Source organism: Phalangium opilio, unplaced genomic scaffold, assembly GCF_054372755.1.
Source record: "Phalangium opilio isolate 3A_F unplaced genomic scaffold, DU_Popi_V2 ptg000039l_1, whole genome shotgun sequence".
In the NCBI taxonomy this organism is placed as follows: domain Eukaryota; kingdom Metazoa; phylum Arthropoda; class Arachnida; order Opiliones; family Phalangiidae; genus Phalangium; species Phalangium opilio.
Window position 1 is genome coordinate 3,967,797 of NW_028324162.1, and position 17,204 is coordinate 3,985,000.

Consider the following 17,204-nt stretch of genomic DNA (forward strand, 5'->3'; position numbering starts at 1 on the left):
AATACTAAAACACTTATAAAAACTAAGTTAAAAATGAAATATACTAAAGCACTAAGATAAAAATATGGACACGGAATAAAACTCAAAATTGTTTGGGGACCGAAGATTTCTTGGCTTGCATTAACAGAGGTCAGAACTAAACTGATGGCAAGCTAGAGTGACCGGGCCTGTTATACTCTCGTGATATAATTAGAAAAATAGATCACCCTCCCCCGCAATTCCATAAACTTGGACATATCTTAACACGCTTGTGCGAGTCATAAATCACTCCATGCCCCCAAACCCATTAAGACACGTCTGAACGTGTTTACGTAAAAATAAAAAACAGATGGTGATAAATTCATTTCTTAAGGTTCAGCCCCTCCCTTTTTTAGGTCCTAAACCACCTGGTGGATGGCCAATTAAAGAAAGGACAAAGGGAATAAGTTTTTTTTAGGTTTCAGACTCGCCCCCTTTAAGGTCATAGACCTCCTGGAATGCCTTCAATTGAAGAAAGGACAAAATAAATTCCAATTAATCTAAAAACTGATGAAAGGTAATAAATTCTTTTCTTAGGGACCCAAGCTCAGTCATGCCTACCAAAGCCATAAATCACCATATTTGTGAAACACCGATTTGAAAATGGTACTTTTTCAATTAATTTTGATAAATTTAGCTAAATTTTCCTCAATGCATTTCAAATTACTCTTTTCGTGTCAAAAAATGTCACGTAAACGACTGATTTCGTTGCAGTGGATTATTCAATTCCCCATATGGGATTTTAGAACTTTTAAAAGATCGATTTCGTGTTTATCAAATCAGGGATAGATAGACTTTTTTAAGACGGAATGGGTAACAGGGTTATTGAGGTGCGCGTCCAAGTCCACGACCCCCTTACCCGTGACAGAGGGATATAAAAGAAGAGGCGGGTCTTATTTTCGTTATGGCGTTGTATGACTATCCGGGTCAAATAAACGTCGTCTGCCAAGTTGGAATGGGCTCGGGTTGTAATTTTTGAAATAACATTGTTTAAAAATGGAAGTTACGCAAGACATACGGCTTGCAAGTGAAAAAAAAAACGGGGAAGACCCAAGAAAATTAAAAGTGAGTTAGAATTGAGTAAAAGTCTTCATAGATATTACAGCACGAACAGGTTTTAACCAAACACTAAGCTCACAAAACTCCTGCCCATTCACTAAGCCTTGGTTAGCTTCATCAAATTCGTTTACAAAATCATGAGGATAGTAGACATGCTTGGCTTAAGAAAGAATTAGCGAACACTTTTCACCCTTACAGATGTACTCCAAATCCAAAACACCGGCACCAAATTCACTGACTACCTTCTTAATTGCTATAAAAAACAATTCCCGAATAATTATCGGACCCTCGCATTTAGACGGCTCGATTTTGAGCCCCTAAGAAGACGCTTATCTGTACAACCATAGGCCACTCGACCCGCGCTCCCGCTATAGCGCGAGCAGCTTGCGTCGTGACGCGCGTGATCGAGTGGGCTATGGTACAACGCAAGAGGGGTCGTAGTCATAGCGACAGAGGTAAACAGGAATTAAGTATTTTTGCCCCTCCTTGTCAGCAACGTCACCAATACGTAGTTTTAGTGAGCCAATAAAATAATTTAATTTTTTGGTTACGTGTTGAAGGCAGGGGCTATATACTCGTTTTTGAGTCGGTCTGAAGTAAAGGCCAAACATTGTTTATTCCGTCTTAAAAAAGTCTATCTATCCCTGATCAAATGTAATGTAAATGATCGAAAACGTTTTGATTGATTTTTACTTTTAACACGAAATGTTTTGGAAAAAGCTAAATAACACCCCACACTATCACCACTAAAAACGTTTTGTCAAGACTGTAGTAGGTATATTAGTATTACAAAGAACAAATTAAGATAAAAGTTATATTTTATATATATTTATTATATATATATTTATATATATATTTATTATATATATATTTATATATATATTTATTATATATATATTTATTTATATATTTATTATATATATATTTATTTATATATTTATTTATATATTTATTATATATATATTTATTTATTTATATATTTATTATATATATATTTATTTATATATTTATTATATATATTTATTTATTTATATATTTTTAAGTTTATTTATTTTTTGACCAATACTGGTTCTAAAACTTTACCAATTTTTATAATTCGGTGTTTAAAACTTAAAACATTGATTTGATTGAAATTTATTCGGTTTTCGTAATGTATGAAATATATTACAACAATAGGATCGAATCTAACTTTCATGGCGCAAAAGTTTTTGAATAAACATTTTAATTATAACTTTCTCGGGATTCACGCGTTTAATTCTTAACAGAATAGACAGTTTAAGTTGACCCCTCCAAACCGCGTACGGGTAAGTGTGAAAAGTTTACACGTACCCGTAGGTTTTATCGTTAAGCTTGCCAGAAAGCATACTACGACAAAACGCGTAAATATAGCGGTGAATAGCGCCATCTAGAGCGAAAATCTAGCGACTGTTCTCACTCATTGGTCGCCGCCATTTTTATTTATTCAGTCTTCGCTGCATCGAAAAGATGTTTGTTTCTAGAGTAAGTAATAATACTTCAAAATTAATTCAGCCAAATTTTGACGATCTCAGTGACGATAGTTTCCAGGAAGTGATAATGGAACCTTTAGAAGAAAGGTTTTTAACGGAAATTAATGGCAAAGAATATGAAATTGAGGAAAAAGAAAATTCACCTCAAAAGGGGAATAAAAAGTAAGTTTCCGTAGAATGTTTTCTGTTGTTTACAATTAAATTGTTACTATTTCTCAACTAATCAAATTTATTTCACAGAAAAAATGTTCACGGGTCTTCCGATGGTACTAAAAAACCTCAGTTTAGGTTTAATTGTCTTGCTGACATCAGACTGTTAAAAGAAGTTTTGCTGACAAATCCATACAATTTGAAGTCACCTTCGAGTGCTTGGGCCAATGTGGCCGAAAAGTTGAAAACCTTTTATCCAAACATTTGCTCAAGGAGGTGCAGAGAGAGAACAACTCTTCTTTTGTCTGATTTCATTAAAGAAGATAACAAACACCTTCGTAAGTCTGGCACGGAAGGAGAAGTTACTGAAAGAGAAGAACTACTTCAAGAATTAAAGGAACTAAGAGAAGAGTGGGAAAACGCCATGAGTAACATTGTTCTGGTGTCGCATGGTAATCAAAAGAAGCGCAAGGAAGCTGAAGATTCAGCTAAGGGAATCGAATTAAGAAAACTGGCTTTACTGTCAAGGACACCCGTTAATGGTAAGATATATTAATTAGTAATTTTATGCACCTGTTAATGTAATTTTTCCTTGCTTTAGATATGAATGAAACTCAGGAATCGGTTTCAATGAACACAAAAAGGCCTAGAAAAGATGTTTTCCAATATTTACGAGAAAAAAATGCCGCAGAAGTAGAATTGAGAAAGAACTAAAGTTGAAAGAAAGAGTGCTCAATATACGGGAGAGAGAACTAAATTTGCAAGAAAAGAAGGAAGATGATAAAGGGAAAGAAAGAGAAGAAAAATTTAATCTAGAACAACAGGAGCGGAGGGCAATGTTGGAGATACTTAGTAAAGTAATTGAAAAAATTGTAAAATAAAAAATATTTCTCTTGAGAATTAAATTTAGCCTTTCTTTTGAGCTTAAAACTAAGATTAATTATAATTAGTCAAGCAGTTTAATATTCAATAATTTCCATACCGTGAGGTTCCCATGGATATATTTTATAGGAACAATCATAGAGAAAAAGGTTTTAAGCGAATTTTTTCAATTAGCAATTTAGCGATGAAAACTAGATTCATTTTAAAATTAAGCCTTTCTTCTTTTGAGCTTAAAACCTAGATTGACTGTAATTAGTCAACCAATTTAAAATTCAATAATTACCATAAGGTGTCCAGGGAAATACTTTATAGGAACAATAGGTTTTAAGGGAACGTAATCTTGATTTTACCTTTTCAATCCCCTTTTCTACGATGAAAACCTGAAGCTAATTAGTTCAAATCTTGATTTTACCTATTCAGTCCCATCTTTTACGATGAAAACCTGAAACTAATTAGTTCAAATCTTGATTTTACCTATTCAATCTCCTTTTTTACGATGAAAGCCTGATATCGTCATAAAAAGGTTGCCATTCCAAATAATAATAATCAATTTGATCAATTTTAGGTTTAAACATATATTCTAATTCTTTAATAATTCTATAACAGAATCCTGTTTTACCGCTACCGGAGCTACCGGCTAACAATATCAATGCGGGAGGTTCGAAAGGTATTATCATACGTCTTACTTCAAACTTTATAATAATACGAATGAATCAAAAATGAGAAATGTTATTAAATATATAATTAACGCTCCAAATAATTTTTTTTAGGTATTTTGTAAGAAAAAAGACATCTGCTTCTTGACTATTAACTAAATTCTTCTTCTGCTCTAACCTTTACCACCAACGTTATCATTAAGCTGACAAACTTTTCTTGACCTACATATAAGCTGACAAACTTTTCTTGATCTACATATAAGCTGACAAACTTTTCTTGATCTACATATAAGCTGACAAACTTTTCTTGACCTACATATAAGCTGACAAACTTTTCTTGACCTACATATAATGTGGGGGTTGTTTCTTCTATTTTCAACAAAGTCTTCCCTAAAAATACCTTTTTATCCTACTCTTTGGAAAAAAAACTTGACAACTTTCTCTTTTGAGGGGGAAGGATCAAATAGTGGTTACTTCGTCCACCAAAAGTAAAGAGATGGGGTTGTTACTCGGAGTTCTTTAGCGAACATGCATACATACATTCATGTCAATGTAAATCTTAAAACCCTTTTTTTTGCTTCTACTAGTCCTTTATTCTACCACCGAAATAAACTTAATCGGTGGTCAAAAAGACCACATGATTTTGGTAACCCTCTTTTTACTATCCCTCTTCTTTTAGATAAAGAGAATTAAGACCTATTTCGGGACCATCATTCGAGAATTTTGCTTAGTATAATCTGTTCGAAAGAAAAGTATTTTCAAGCAAAGGTTAAAGGAAACGTGTCTTCTCGAACTTGTTCCGGACTTCCTGATTGGTACGTTAAATATGCTTTAGTATTATCCTTTAAATATTACTAACTCACCTTTTAAATCTGGTGGCTCTCTCTGTCTTTAGTTGTATACACGGTGTTGACACCCCGTTTTCTCCGTCGCCTTTTCGATATTTGGAAGAGGATCTTCCACCTCTACGAAACAATAACTATCCAATTGAAGTAAACGTGTCACCGCCACCACAACCTCCTTCTCCGAATAACGCGGATGATGCTCTTATTTTAACTCCTTGGGTCCGTATACCCGGGCCTCTAGTTGACAATTTGAATTGTCACGCCGACGTGTAAAGGCGCGTTTTCAATCAAGCGAGAAAATTTCTTCTCGCTGCTCTTTCGCGAGAAGAGAGTCCAGAGCGAGTAGTCTACGCGATTTTGTTTTTCGCAAAAGTAAGTTCTAGCAACAGTTTTCTCGCGGGTGCATTTTCAAAGACGAGAGAAATAATCAGTCGGCATATCTAGCGACATCTATCGCAGAGGCGAAATTGTTTAGAAAACATAGCTATCGGTGAAAGACGGCGAAAGTTACTTATGAGAAAGAAAATTATTTTAAATTGGCTTTACTTATCAAATAAGCCAAAATATTCAACTAAAAGATGGTGGGTACATCCTATTTGGCAAAACCGACGAAAAGAAGGATATTATAAAACTCTGGTAAGTTTTTTTGACAAGCATAATATCCCTTACAAATGATGTTGTTTTTAATAGATGAGCGCAATGAGAAAACATGACCATACATATTTCCGTAATTTTACTCGAATGTCTCCTGAAGATTACGACAAATTATTTTCTCTGGTGGCTCCTAGTATCCGGAAATACACCCTTGGGAGAAAACCTATATCAGCCGTAGAAAGATTGGCAGTGACATTGAGGTGAAAGAAATATATGGTTAAACGAAAAAGTTTCTGGTTTCATTAAAGTTGAACATGTTTAGGTTCCTAGCAACTGGAGAGAGCCTACGCTCATTGGCATACGGGTTTCGACTTGGAATAACAACCTGTCACAACATAATGAAAGAAACATCTGCAGCTCTATGGAACGTGTTACAGCCACTCTATTTGCCAGAATTTATCGTTACTTTTAATGCATAATTATTAAATATGTAATATACTGTTAATGGTATAAAAAGAAACCAACGTCGTCCACGTGGAAAGTCGCCGCTATGGACTATGAGGAAATTTGAAAGTTCCCAATGTGTTGTGGTGCAGTCGACGGGAAGCATATCGCGATTCAGCAGCCATCAAACAGTGGAAGCAAATTCTACAATTACAAAGTATGACTCAAAACAGATGCATCTATTTTTCAATGTAAAGGGAGTCTAATCCTTGATATTATCCCTTATTTTACTGTAGGGATTTAATTCGATTGTTTTGATGGCGGTAGTGGACGCAAAATATCGCTTTTTGACCGTGGATATAAGAGCATATGGATGCAATTCTGATGGAGGGATTTTCAAGAGCACGGCCTTTGGAAAAGCGGTTGAAAATGGAACTGTTGCGTTCCCAAAGGATCAGTTTTTGCCAGGATCGCGAATTAGGGTTGGCCATGTTTTATTAGGGGATGAGGCGTTTCAGTTGCTCCCAAATTTCTTGAGACCATATCCGCAGAAACAACTGAATAACAAACGACGTGTTTTCAACTATAGACTAAGTCGAGCAAGGTAAAAATCAAAATGTAATTGAATCTGATGCCGATCTAAAAAATTATTTTTATTCGTAGAAGGTGCAGTGAAAATGCATTTGGCATTCTTGCTAGCAGGTGGAGAGTTTTTAGAATGCCCTTGGTACTCAAACCAGAAAATGTAGACCTAGTGGTAAAGGCTTGCATTGTTCTGCACAATTTCCTCTTGGTCGAGGAAGAAAATAGGCCCAATAAAAAATACTGTCCTAAAACATACAGTGATTATAAGGATTCACTTGGGAATATTATAGTAGGAGATTGGGAAGCCCACTTAATGGACGCGCCTGCCAGAGCACTACTGAAACAAAGAGCAACAGCTGCTCGTAACTCATGTGAAATTGCAAGAGATATGAGGGATGCATTCGCAAACTACTTCTATTCACCAGAGGGTGAAGTGGATTGGCAGTGGGACATGTTAAGATTACCAAGACCAATTACTTTACAAAGAAAGAATTAATAAGTAGTTTTATAGAAGATCAAATAACTTTTAATGAAAATAAAACATATTGTTTATCACTCAATACACTCGTTAATATATTGAATTATATGTAATTCACACTTTCTTCGTTTCTCAGGTGGAACTGCCTCCATTAAAGTGGCAACATATTCCGCAAATTTTTCGGAGTCAGTTCTATTTAATTCGCTGTATATCATAAGTGATTATTTAAATACAAATTTAACTCGAGTTTGGATTTAATCAATGTTACTTTACTTGTTAATCATGCACATTTCTCGCAATAAGTCATCTTGATTCAAAGCTTTTTTAGAAGTTTTTTTTTGATTTTGAAAGAATTTGGGGGTTTCGCACTTGTAGATTTTTTGGTATTATCACTTGAAGTTGAGTCTATATTTATGAACTTATTTGATAGACTGCTACTAGAAGGTTCATCTAAAATGTCCACATTTGTCTTAGTTTTGGTAAGGCCAGCATCATCGGAAGGTGTATTAACATCTGTATTCTCTTCTTGAATCTCTACTTGAAACGTATACTCTTGGCCTTCATGTTCAAAAGAACGCTGGAAAATAATTTTGTTTTATATTACAACTATTACAACCTGTAAAATGAGAAAAACCTGGAAAATGAGAAAAACCTGGAAAGGTCTGGGAATTTCAATTGAAACATTTTGTACGAACCCTGTTTTAAAAAAATAGGTAACTATGCACCACTTCAGTGTCTCTTCTGTTTGAGTTTGATGCGGCACAGTGAGAGTTAGAAGCAGAGTCATCTTTACCACTGTCATTATCAGAATGATCACTTTCTTAATTTGATTTCAATCTTCAATTGAAACATTTAAAATTAAATATAAACCACTAATTATTTAATTTAGTTTTCGTACTGTGGTTTTTCAAAATTATCTTTAAGGAACAGAAGATCTTGAAAATAGACCCATTTCACGTTTTTGAAATCATTGTCCACTTTGTAGGAATCACCACTAGTTTTATTTATTTTCCAATTATTTATTTTCCAACAAGTACGTTTCTGAGGTGACTTTTGTTTCCAGGTAGAGTGGCCGAGTGGTCTAAGGCGCTGGTTTAAGGCACCAGTCTCTTCGGGGGCGTGGGTTCGAATCCCACCTCTATCAGCCTATTTTCTTCTCTAGGATTAATAATATGAAGCTTTTCCTTAATAGACTGAGTTTACTTTCGCTTTCGGGTAGCGTGGTAGGGTGGTCTAAAGCGCTGGTTAAAGGCACCAATGCCTTCGGGGCGTGAGTTCGAATCCCACATCTATCAGCCTACTTTGTTTTCTAGGATTAATAATAGGAAGCTTTTGCTTATTAGTCTGAGGTGAGTTTTGCTTCCAGGTAGAGTGGCCAAGTGGTCTAAGGCGCTGGTTTAAGGCACCAGTCTCTTTGGGGGCGTGGGTTCGAATCCCACCTCTATCAGCCTATTTTGTTCTCTAGGATTAATAATATGAAGCTTTTCCTTAATAGACTGAGTTTACGTTTGCTTTCGGGTAGAGTGGCCGGGTGGTCTAAGGCCCTGGTTTAAGGCACCAGTCTCTTAGGAGGGCGTGAGTTCGAATCCCACTTCTATCAATCTATTTTGTTTTCTAGGATTAATAATATGAAGCTTTTGCTTATAAATCTGAGGTGAGTTTTGTTTCCAGGTAGAGTGGCCGAGTGGTTTAAGGCACCATTCCCTTCGGGAGGTGGGTTAGAATCCCACATCTATCAGCCTACTTCGTTTTCTAGAATTAATAATATTAAGCTTTTGCTTATTAGTCTGAGGTGACTTTTGTTTCCAGGTAGAGTGGCCGAGTGGTCTAAGGCGCTGGTTTTAGGCACTAGTCTCTTCGAGGGCGTGGATTCAAATCCCACATCCATCAGCCTACTTTGTTTTCTAGAATTAATAATATTAACCTTTTGCTTATTAGTCTGAGGTGACTTTTGTTTCCAGGTAGAGTGGCCGAGTGGTTTAAGGCGCTGGTTTAAGGCACCATTCCCTTCGGGGCGTGGGTTCGAATACCACATCTATCAGCCTACTTTGTTTTCTAGAATTAATAATATTAAGCTTTTGCTTATTAGTCTGAGGTGACTTTTGTTTCCAGGTAGAGTGGCCGAGTGGTCTAAGGCGCTGGTTTTAGACACCAGTCTCTTCGGGGGCGTGGGTTCGAATCTCACCTCTATCAGTCTATTTTGTTCTCTAAGATTAATAATATGAAGCTTTTGCTTATTAGTCTGAGGTGAGTTTTGCTTCCAGGTAGAGTGGCCAAGTGGTCTAAGGCGCTGGTTTAAGGCACCAGTCTCTTTGGGGGCGTGGGTTCGAATCCCACCTCTATCAGCCTATTTTGTTCTCTAGGATTAATAATATGAAGCTTTTGCTTATAAATCTGAGGTGACTTTTGTTTCCAGGTAGAGTGGCCGAGTGGTTTAAGGCGCTGGTTTAAGGCACCATTCCCTTCGGGGCGTGGGTTCGAATACCACATCTATCAGCCTATTTTGTTCTCTAGGATTAATAATATGAAGCTTTTCCTTAATAGACTGAGTTTACTTTTGCTTTCGGGTAGAGTGGCCGGGTGGTCTGAGGCCCTGGTTTAAGGCACCTGTCTCTTAGGAGGGCGTGAGTTCGAATCCCACTTCTATCAATCTATTTTGTTTTCTAGGATTAATAATATGAAGCTTTTGCTTATAAATCTGAGGTGACTTTTGTTTCCAGGTAGAGTGGCCGAGTGGTTTAAGGCGCTGGTTTAAGGCACCATTCCCTTCGGGGCGTGGGTTCGAATACCACATCTATCAGCCTACTTTGTTTTCTAGAATTAATAATATTAAGCTTTTGCTTATAAATCTGAGGTGACTTTTGTTTCCAGGTAGAGTGGCCGAGTGGTTTAAGGCGCTGGTTTAAGGCACCATTCCCTTCGGGGCGTGGGTTCGAATACCACATCTATCAGCCTACTTTGTTTTCTAGAATTAATAATATTAAGCTTTTGCTTATTAGTCTGAGGTGACTTTTGTTTCCAGGTAGAGTGGCCGAGTGGTCTAAGGCGCTGGTTTTAGGCACCAGTCTCTTCGGGGGCGTGGGTTCGAATCTCACCTCTATCAGTCTATTTTGTTCTCTAAGATTAATAATATGAAGCTTTTGCTTATTAGTCTGAGGTGAGTTTTGCTTCCAGGTAGAGTGGCCAAGTGGTCTAAGGCGCTGGTTTAAGGCACCAGTCTCTTTGGGGGCGTGGGTTCGAATCCCACCTCTATCAGCCTATTTTGTTCTCTAGGATTAATAATATGAAGCTTTTCCTTAATAGACTGAGTTTACTTTTGCTTTCGGGTACAGTGGCCGGGTGGTCTAAGGCCCTAATTTAAGGCACCAGTCTCTTAGGAGGGCGTGAGTTCGAATCCCACTTCTATCAATCTATTTTGTTTTCTAGGATTAATAATATGAAGCTTTTGCTTATAAATCTGAGGTGACTTTTGTTTCCAGGTAGAGTGGCCGAGTGGTTTAAGGCACCATTCCCTTCGGGGCGTGGGTTCGAATACCACATCTATCAGCCTACTTTGTTTTCTAGAATTAATAATATTAAGCTTTTGCTTATTAGTCTGAGGTGACTTTTGTTTCCAGGTAGAGTGGCCGAGTGGTCTAAGGCGCTGGTTTAAGGGACCAGTCTCTTCGGGGGCGTGGGTTCGAATCCCACCTCTATCAGCCTATTTTCACCTCTAGGATTAATATTATGAAGCTTTTGCTTAATAGACTGAGTTTGCTTTTGCTTTCGGGTAGAGTGGCCGGGTGGTCTAAGGCCCTGGTTTAAGGCACCAGTCTCTTAGGAAGGCGTGAGTTCGAATCCCACTTCTATCAATCTATTTTGTTTTCTAGGATTAATAATATGAAGCTTTTGCTTATAAGTCTGAGGTGACTTTTGTTTCCAGGTAGAGTGGCCGAGTGGTCTAAGGCGCTGGTATAAGGCACCAGTCTCTTTGGGGGCGTGGGTTCGAATCCCACCTCTATCAGCCTATTTTGTTCTCTAGGATTAATAATATGAAGCTTTTCCTTAATAGACTGAGTTTACTTTTGCTTTCGGGTAGAGTGGCCGGGTGGTCTGAGGCCCTGGTTTAAGGCAGCAGTCTCTTAGGAGGGCGTGAGTTCGAATCCCACTTATGTCAATCTATTATGTTTTCTAGGATTAATAATATGAAGCTTTTGCTTATAAGTCTGAGGTAACTTTTGTTTCCAGGTAGAGTGGCCGAGTGGTTTAAGGCGCTGGTTTAAGGCACCATTCCCTTCGGGAGGTGGGTTAGAATCCCACATCTATCAGCCTACTTTGTTTTCTAGAATTAATAATATTAAGCTTTTGCTTATTAGTCTGAGGTGACTTTTGTTTCCAGGTAGAGTGGCCGAGTGGTCTAAGGCGCTGGTTTTAGGCACTAGTCTCTTCGAGGGCGTGGATTCAAATCCCACATCCATCAGCCTACTTTGTTTTCTAGAATTAATAATATTAACCTTTTGCTTATAAGTCTGAGGTGACTTTTGTTTCCAGGTAGAGTGACCGAGTGGTCTAAGGCGCTGGTTTAAGGCACCAGTCTCTTCGGGGGCGTGGGTTCGAATCCCACCTCTATCAGCCTATTTTCTTCTCTAGGATTTATAATATCAAGCTTTTCCTTAATAGACTGAGTTTACTTTCGCTTTCGGGTAGCGTGGTAGGGTGGTCTAAAGCGCTGGTTAAAGGCACCAATGCCTTCGGGGCGTGAGTTCGAATCCCACATCTATCAGCCTACTTTGTTTTCTAGGATTAATAATAGGAAGCTTTTGCTTATTAGTCTGAGGTGAGTTTTGCTTCCAGGTAGAGTGGCCAAGTGGTCTAAGGCGCTGGTTTAAGGCACCAGTCTCTTTGGGGGCGTGGGTTCGAATCCCACCTCTATCAGCCTATTTTGTTCTCTAGGATTAATAATATGAAGCTTTTCCTTAATAGACTGAGTTTACTTTTGCTTTCGGGTAGAGTGGCCGGGTGGTCTAAGGCCCTGGTTTAAGGCACCAGTCTCTTAGGAGGGCGTGAGTTCGAATCCCACTTCTATCAATCTATTTTGTTTTCTAGGATTAAGAATATGAAGCTTTTGCTTATAAATCTGAGGTGACGTTTGTTTCCAGGTAGAGTGGCCGAGTGGTTTAAGGCGCTGGTTTAAGGCACCATTCCCTTCGGGGCGTGGGTTCGAATACCACATCTATCAGCCTACTTTGTTTTCTAGAATTAATAATATTAAGCTTTTGCTTATAAATCTGAGGTGACTTTTGTTTCCAGGTAGAGTGGCCGAGTGGTTTAAGGCGCTGGTTTAAGGCACCATTCCCTTCGGGGCGTGGGTTCGAATACCACATCTATCAGCCTACTTTGTTTTCTAGAATTAATAATATTAAGCTTTTGCTTATTAGTCTGAGGTGACTTTTGTTTCCAGGTAGAGTGGCCGAGTGGTCTAAGGCTCTGGTTTTAGGCACCAGTCTCTTCGGGGGCGTGGGCTCGAATCCCACCTCTATCAGTCTATTTTGTTCTCTAGGATTAATAATATGAAGCTTTTCTTATTAGTCTGAGGTGAGTTTTGTTTCCAGGTAGAGTGGCCGAGTGGTCTAAGGCGCTGGTATAAGGCACCAGTCTCTTTGGGGGCGTGGGTTCGAATCCCACCTCTATCAGCCTATTTTGTTCTCTAGGATTAATAATATGAAGCTTTTCCTTAATAGACTGAGTTTACTTTTGCTTTCGGATAGAGTGGCCGGGTGGTCTGAGGCCCTGGTTTAAGGCACCAGTCTCTTAGGAGGGCGTGAGTTCGAATCCCACTTATATCAATCTATTATGTTTTCTAGGATTAATAATATTAAGCTTTTGCTTATTAGTCTGAGGTGACTTTTGTTTCCAGGTAGAGTGGCCGAGTGGTCTAAGGCGCTGGTTTTAGGCACTAGTCTCTTCGAGGGCGTGGATTCAAATCCCACCTCTATCAGCCTATTTTCTTCTCTAGGATTAATAATATGAAGCTTTTCCTTAATAGACTGAGTTAACTTTCGCTTTCGGGTAGCGTGGTAGGGTGGTCTAAAGCGCTGGTTAAAGGCACCATTCCCTTCGGGAGGTGGGTTAGAATCCCACATCTATCAGCCTACTTTGTTTTCTAGAATTAATAATATTAAGCTTTTGCTTATTAGTCTGAGGTGACTTTTGTTTCCAGGTAGAGTGGCCGAGTGGTCTAAGGCGCTGGTTTTAGGCACTAGTCTCTTCGAGGGCGTGGATTCAAATCCCACATCCATCAGCCTACTTTGTTTTCTAGGATTAATAATAGGAAGCTTTTGCTTATTAGTCTGAGGTGAGTTTTGCTTCCAGGTAGAGTGGCCAAGTGGTCTTTGGGGGCGTGGGTTCGAATCCCACCTCTATCAGCCTATTTTGTTCTCTAGGATTAATAATATGAAGCTTTTCCTTAATAGACTGAGTTTACTTTTGCTTTCGGGTAGAGTGGCCGGGTGGTCTAAGGCCCTGGTTTAAGGCACCAGTCTCTTAGGAGGGCGTGAGTTCGAATCCCACTTCTATCAATCTATTTTGTTTTCTAGAATTAATAATATGAAGCTTTTGCTTATAAGTCTGAGGTGACTTTTGTTTCCAGGTAGAGTGGCCGAGTGGTTTAAGGCGCTGGTTTAAGGCACCATTCCCTTCGGGAGGTGGGTTAGAATCCCACCTCTATCAGCCTACTTTGTTTTCTAGAATTAATAATATTAAGCTTTTGCTTATTAGTCTGAGGTGACTTTTGTTTCCAGGTAGAGTGGCCGAGTGGTCTAAGGCGCTGGTTTTAGGCACTAGTCTCTTCGAGGGCGTAGATTCAAATCCCAAATCCATCAGCCTACTTTTTTTTCTAGAATTAATAATATTAACCTTTTGCTTATTAGTCTGAGGTGACTTTTGTTTCCAGGTGGAGTGGCCGAGTGGTCTAAGGCGCTGGTTTAAGGCACCAGTCTCTTCGGGGGCGTGGGTTCGAATCCCACCTCTATCAGCCTATTTTCTTCTCTAGGATTAATAATATGAAGCTTTTCCTTAATAGACTGAGTTTACTTTCGCTTTCGGGTAGCGTGGTAGGGTGGTCTAAAGCGCTGGTTAAAGGCACCATTCCCTTCGGGAGGTGGGTTAGAATCCCACATCTATCAGCCTACTTTGTTTTCTAGAATTAATAATATTAACCTTTTGCTTATTAGTCTGAGGTGACTTTTGTTTCCAGGTAGAGTGACCGAGTGGTCTAAGGCGCTGGTTTAAGGCACCAGTCTCTTCGGGGGCGTGGGTTCGAATCCCACCTCTATCAGCCTATTTTCTTCTCTAGGATTAATAATATCAAGCTTTTCCTTAATAGACTGAGTTTACTTTCGCTTTCGGGTAGCGTGGTAGGGTGGTCTAAAGCGCTGGTTAAAGGCACCAATGCCTTCGGGGCGTGAGTTCGCATCCCACATCTATCAGCCTACTTTGTTTTCTAGGATTAATAATAGGAAGCTTTTGCTTATTAGTCTGAGGTGAGTTTTGCTTCCAGGTAGAGTGGCCAAGTGGTCTAAGGCGCTGGTTTAAGGCACCAGTCTCTTTGGGGGCGTGGGTTCGAATCCCACCTCTATCAGCCTATTTTGTTCTCTAGGATTAATAATATGAAGCTTTTCCTTAATAGACTGAGTTTACTTTTGCTTTCGGGTAGAGTGGCCGGGTGGTCTAAGGCCCTGGTTTAAGGCACCAGTCTCTTAGGAGGGCGTGAGTTCGAATCCCACTTCTATCAATCTATTTTGTTTTCTAGGATTAATAATATGAAGCTTTTGCTTATAAATCTGAGGTGACTTTTGTTTCCAGGTAGAGTGGCCGAGTGGTTTAAGGCGCTGGTTTAAGGCACCATTCCCTTCGGGGCGTGGGTTCGAATACCACATCTATCAGCCTACTTTGTTTTCTAGAATTAATAATATTAAGCTTTTGCTTATAAATCTGAGGTGACTTTTGTTTCCAGGTAGAGTGGCCGAGTGGTTTAAGGCGCTGGTTTAAGGCACCATTCCCTTCGGGGCGTGGGTTCGAATACCACATCTATCAGCCTACTTTGTTTTCTAGAATTAATAATATTAAGCTTTTGCTTATTAGTCTGAGGTGACTTTTGTTTCCAGGTAGAGTGGCCGAGTGGTCTAAGGCTCTGGTTTTAGGCACCAGTCTCTTCGGGGGCGTGGGTTCGAATCCCACCTCTATCAGTCTATTTTGTTCTCTAGGATTAATAATATGAAGCTTTTCTTATTAGTCTGAGGTGAGTTTTGTTTCCAGGTAGAGTGGGCGAGTGGTCTAAGGCGCCGGTATAAGGCACCAGTCTCTTTGGGGGCGTGGGTTCGAATCCCACCTCTATCAGCCTATTTTGTTCTCTAGGATTAATAATATGAAGCTTTTCCTTAATAGACTGAGTTTACTTTTGCTTTCGGATAGAGTGGCCGGGTGGTCTGAGGCCCTGGTTTAAGGCACCAGTCTCTTAGGAGGGCGTGAGTTCGAATCCCACTTATATCAATCTATTATGTTTTCTAGGATTAATAATATGAAGCTTTTGCTTATAAGTCTGAGGTGAATTTTGTTTCCAGGTAGAGTGGCCGAGTGGTTTAAGGCGCTGGTTTAAGGCACCATTCCCTTCGGGAGGTGGGTTAGAATCCCACATCTATCAGCCTACTTTGTTTTCTAGAATTAATAATATTAAGCTTTTGCTTATTAGTCTGAGGTAACTTTTGTTTCCAGGTAGAGTGGCCGAGTGGTCTAAGGCGCTGGTTTTAGGCACTAGTCTCTTCGAGGGCGTGGATTCAAATCCCACATCCATCAGCCTACTTTTTTTTCTAGAATTAATAATATTAACCTTTTGCTTATTAGTCTGAGGTGACTTTTGTTTCCAGGTGGAGTGGCCGAGTGGTCTAAGGCGCTGGTTTAAGGCACCAGTCTCTTCGGGGGCGTGGGTTCGAATCCCACCTCTATCAGCCTATTTTCTTCTCTAGGATTAATAATATGAAGCTTTTCTTTAATAGACTGAGTTTACTTTCGCTTTCGGGTGGCGTGGTAGGGTGGTCTAAAGCGCTGGTTAAAGGCACCATTGCCTTCGGGGCGTCAGTTCGAATCCCACATCTATCAGCGTACTTTGTTTTCTAGGATTAATAATAGGAAGCTTTTGCTTATTAGTCTGAGGTGAGTTTTGCTTCCAGGTAGAGTGGCCAAGTGGTCTAAGGCGCTGGTTTAAGGCACCAGTCTCTTTGGGGGCGTGGGTTCGAATCCCACCTCTATCAGCCTATTTTGTTCTCTAGGATTAATTATATGAAGCTTTTCCTTAATAGACTGAGTTTACTTTGGTTTCGGGTAGAGTGGCCGGGTGGTCTAAGGCCCTGGTTTAAGGCACCAGTCTCTTAGGAGGGCGTGAGTTCGAATCCCACTTCTATCAATCTATTTTGTTTTCTTGGATTAATAATATGAAGCTTTTGCTTATAAATCTGAGGTGACTTTTGTTTCCAGGTAGAGTGGCCGAGTGGTTTAAGGCACCATTCCCTTCGGGGCAGGGGTTCGAATACCACATCCATCAGCCTACTTTGTTTTCTAGAATTAATAATATTAAGCTTTTGCGTATTAGTCTGAGGTGACTTTTGTTTCCAGGTAGAGTGGCCGAGTGGTCTAAGGCGCTGGTTTAAGGGACCAGTCTCTTTGGGGGCGTGGGTTCGAATCCCACCTCTATCAGCCTATTTTCACCTCTAGGATTAATATTATGAAGCTTTTGCTTAATAGACTGAGTTTACTTTTGCTTTCGGGTAGAGTGGCCGGGTGGTCTAAGGCCCTGGTTTAAGGCACCAGTCTCTTAGGAAGGCGTGAGTTCGAATCCCACTTCTATCAATCTATTTTGTTTTCTAGGATTAATAATATGAAGCTTTTGCTTATAAGTCTGAGGTGACATTTGTTTCCAGGTAGAGTGGCCGAGTGGTTTAAGGCGCTGGTT

At 39.4% G+C, this 17,204-nt stretch overlaps 20 non-coding genes across 20 annotated transcripts; all 20 read left to right on the forward strand.

Moving 5' to 3' along the window:
- Window positions 1-8,281: 8,281 nt before the first annotated feature.
- Window positions 8,282-8,363, forward strand: TRNAL-AAG (transfer RNA leucine (anticodon AAG)). Its single transcript has one exon. It is a non-coding gene; the product is annotated as a tRNA-Leu (tRNA).
- Window positions 8,364-8,584: 221 nt separating this feature from the next.
- Window positions 8,585-8,666, forward strand: TRNAL-AAG (transfer RNA leucine (anticodon AAG)). The gene has a single exon. It is a non-coding gene; the product is annotated as a tRNA-Leu (tRNA).
- Window positions 8,667-9,330: 664 nt separating this feature from the next.
- TRNAL-UAG (transfer RNA leucine (anticodon UAG)) lies at window positions 9,331-9,412 on the forward strand. The gene has a single exon. It is a non-coding gene; the product is annotated as a tRNA-Leu (tRNA).
- A 70-nt stretch (window positions 9,413-9,482) lies between these two features.
- On the forward strand, window positions 9,483-9,564 carry TRNAL-AAG (transfer RNA leucine (anticodon AAG)). The gene has a single exon. It is a non-coding gene; the product is annotated as a tRNA-Leu (tRNA).
- Window positions 9,565-10,240: 676 nt separating this feature from the next.
- Window positions 10,241-10,322, forward strand: TRNAL-UAG (transfer RNA leucine (anticodon UAG)). Its single transcript has one exon. It is a non-coding gene; the product is annotated as a tRNA-Leu (tRNA).
- A 70-nt stretch (window positions 10,323-10,392) lies between these two features.
- On the forward strand, window positions 10,393-10,474 carry TRNAL-AAG (transfer RNA leucine (anticodon AAG)). Its single transcript has one exon. It is a non-coding gene; the product is annotated as a tRNA-Leu (tRNA).
- A 361-nt stretch (window positions 10,475-10,835) lies between these two features.
- Window positions 10,836-10,917, forward strand: TRNAL-AAG (transfer RNA leucine (anticodon AAG)). The gene has a single exon. It is a non-coding gene; the product is annotated as a tRNA-Leu (tRNA).
- A 223-nt stretch (window positions 10,918-11,140) lies between these two features.
- Window positions 11,141-11,222, forward strand: TRNAL-AAG (transfer RNA leucine (anticodon AAG)). Its single transcript has one exon. It is a non-coding gene; the product is annotated as a tRNA-Leu (tRNA).
- A 526-nt stretch (window positions 11,223-11,748) lies between these two features.
- On the forward strand, window positions 11,749-11,830 carry TRNAL-AAG (transfer RNA leucine (anticodon AAG)). Its single transcript has one exon. It is a non-coding gene; the product is annotated as a tRNA-Leu (tRNA).
- A 221-nt stretch (window positions 11,831-12,051) lies between these two features.
- TRNAL-AAG (transfer RNA leucine (anticodon AAG)) lies at window positions 12,052-12,133 on the forward strand. Its single transcript has one exon. It is a non-coding gene; the product is annotated as a tRNA-Leu (tRNA).
- A 525-nt stretch (window positions 12,134-12,658) lies between these two features.
- Window positions 12,659-12,740, forward strand: TRNAL-UAG (transfer RNA leucine (anticodon UAG)). Its single transcript has one exon. It is a non-coding gene; the product is annotated as a tRNA-Leu (tRNA).
- Window positions 12,741-12,809: 69 nt separating this feature from the next.
- On the forward strand, window positions 12,810-12,891 carry TRNAL-AAG (transfer RNA leucine (anticodon AAG)). Its single transcript has one exon. It is a non-coding gene; the product is annotated as a tRNA-Leu (tRNA).
- Window positions 12,892-13,114: 223 nt separating this feature from the next.
- TRNAL-UAG (transfer RNA leucine (anticodon UAG)) lies at window positions 13,115-13,196 on the forward strand. Its single transcript has one exon. It is a non-coding gene; the product is annotated as a tRNA-Leu (tRNA).
- Window positions 13,197-14,149: 953 nt separating this feature from the next.
- On the forward strand, window positions 14,150-14,231 carry TRNAL-AAG (transfer RNA leucine (anticodon AAG)). Its single transcript has one exon. It is a non-coding gene; the product is annotated as a tRNA-Leu (tRNA).
- A 221-nt stretch (window positions 14,232-14,452) lies between these two features.
- TRNAL-AAG (transfer RNA leucine (anticodon AAG)) lies at window positions 14,453-14,534 on the forward strand. The gene has a single exon. It is a non-coding gene; the product is annotated as a tRNA-Leu (tRNA).
- Window positions 14,535-14,755: 221 nt separating this feature from the next.
- TRNAL-AAG (transfer RNA leucine (anticodon AAG)) lies at window positions 14,756-14,837 on the forward strand. The gene has a single exon. It is a non-coding gene; the product is annotated as a tRNA-Leu (tRNA).
- Window positions 14,838-15,362: 525 nt separating this feature from the next.
- Window positions 15,363-15,444, forward strand: TRNAL-UAG (transfer RNA leucine (anticodon UAG)). Its single transcript has one exon. It is a non-coding gene; the product is annotated as a tRNA-Leu (tRNA).
- A 677-nt stretch (window positions 15,445-16,121) lies between these two features.
- On the forward strand, window positions 16,122-16,203 carry TRNAL-AAG (transfer RNA leucine (anticodon AAG)). Its single transcript has one exon. It is a non-coding gene; the product is annotated as a tRNA-Leu (tRNA).
- A 221-nt stretch (window positions 16,204-16,424) lies between these two features.
- On the forward strand, window positions 16,425-16,506 carry TRNAL-AAG (transfer RNA leucine (anticodon AAG)). The gene has a single exon. It is a non-coding gene; the product is annotated as a tRNA-Leu (tRNA).
- A 360-nt stretch (window positions 16,507-16,866) lies between these two features.
- Window positions 16,867-16,948, forward strand: TRNAL-AAG (transfer RNA leucine (anticodon AAG)). Its single transcript has one exon. It is a non-coding gene; the product is annotated as a tRNA-Leu (tRNA).
- Window positions 16,949-17,204: the final 256 nt, after the last annotated feature.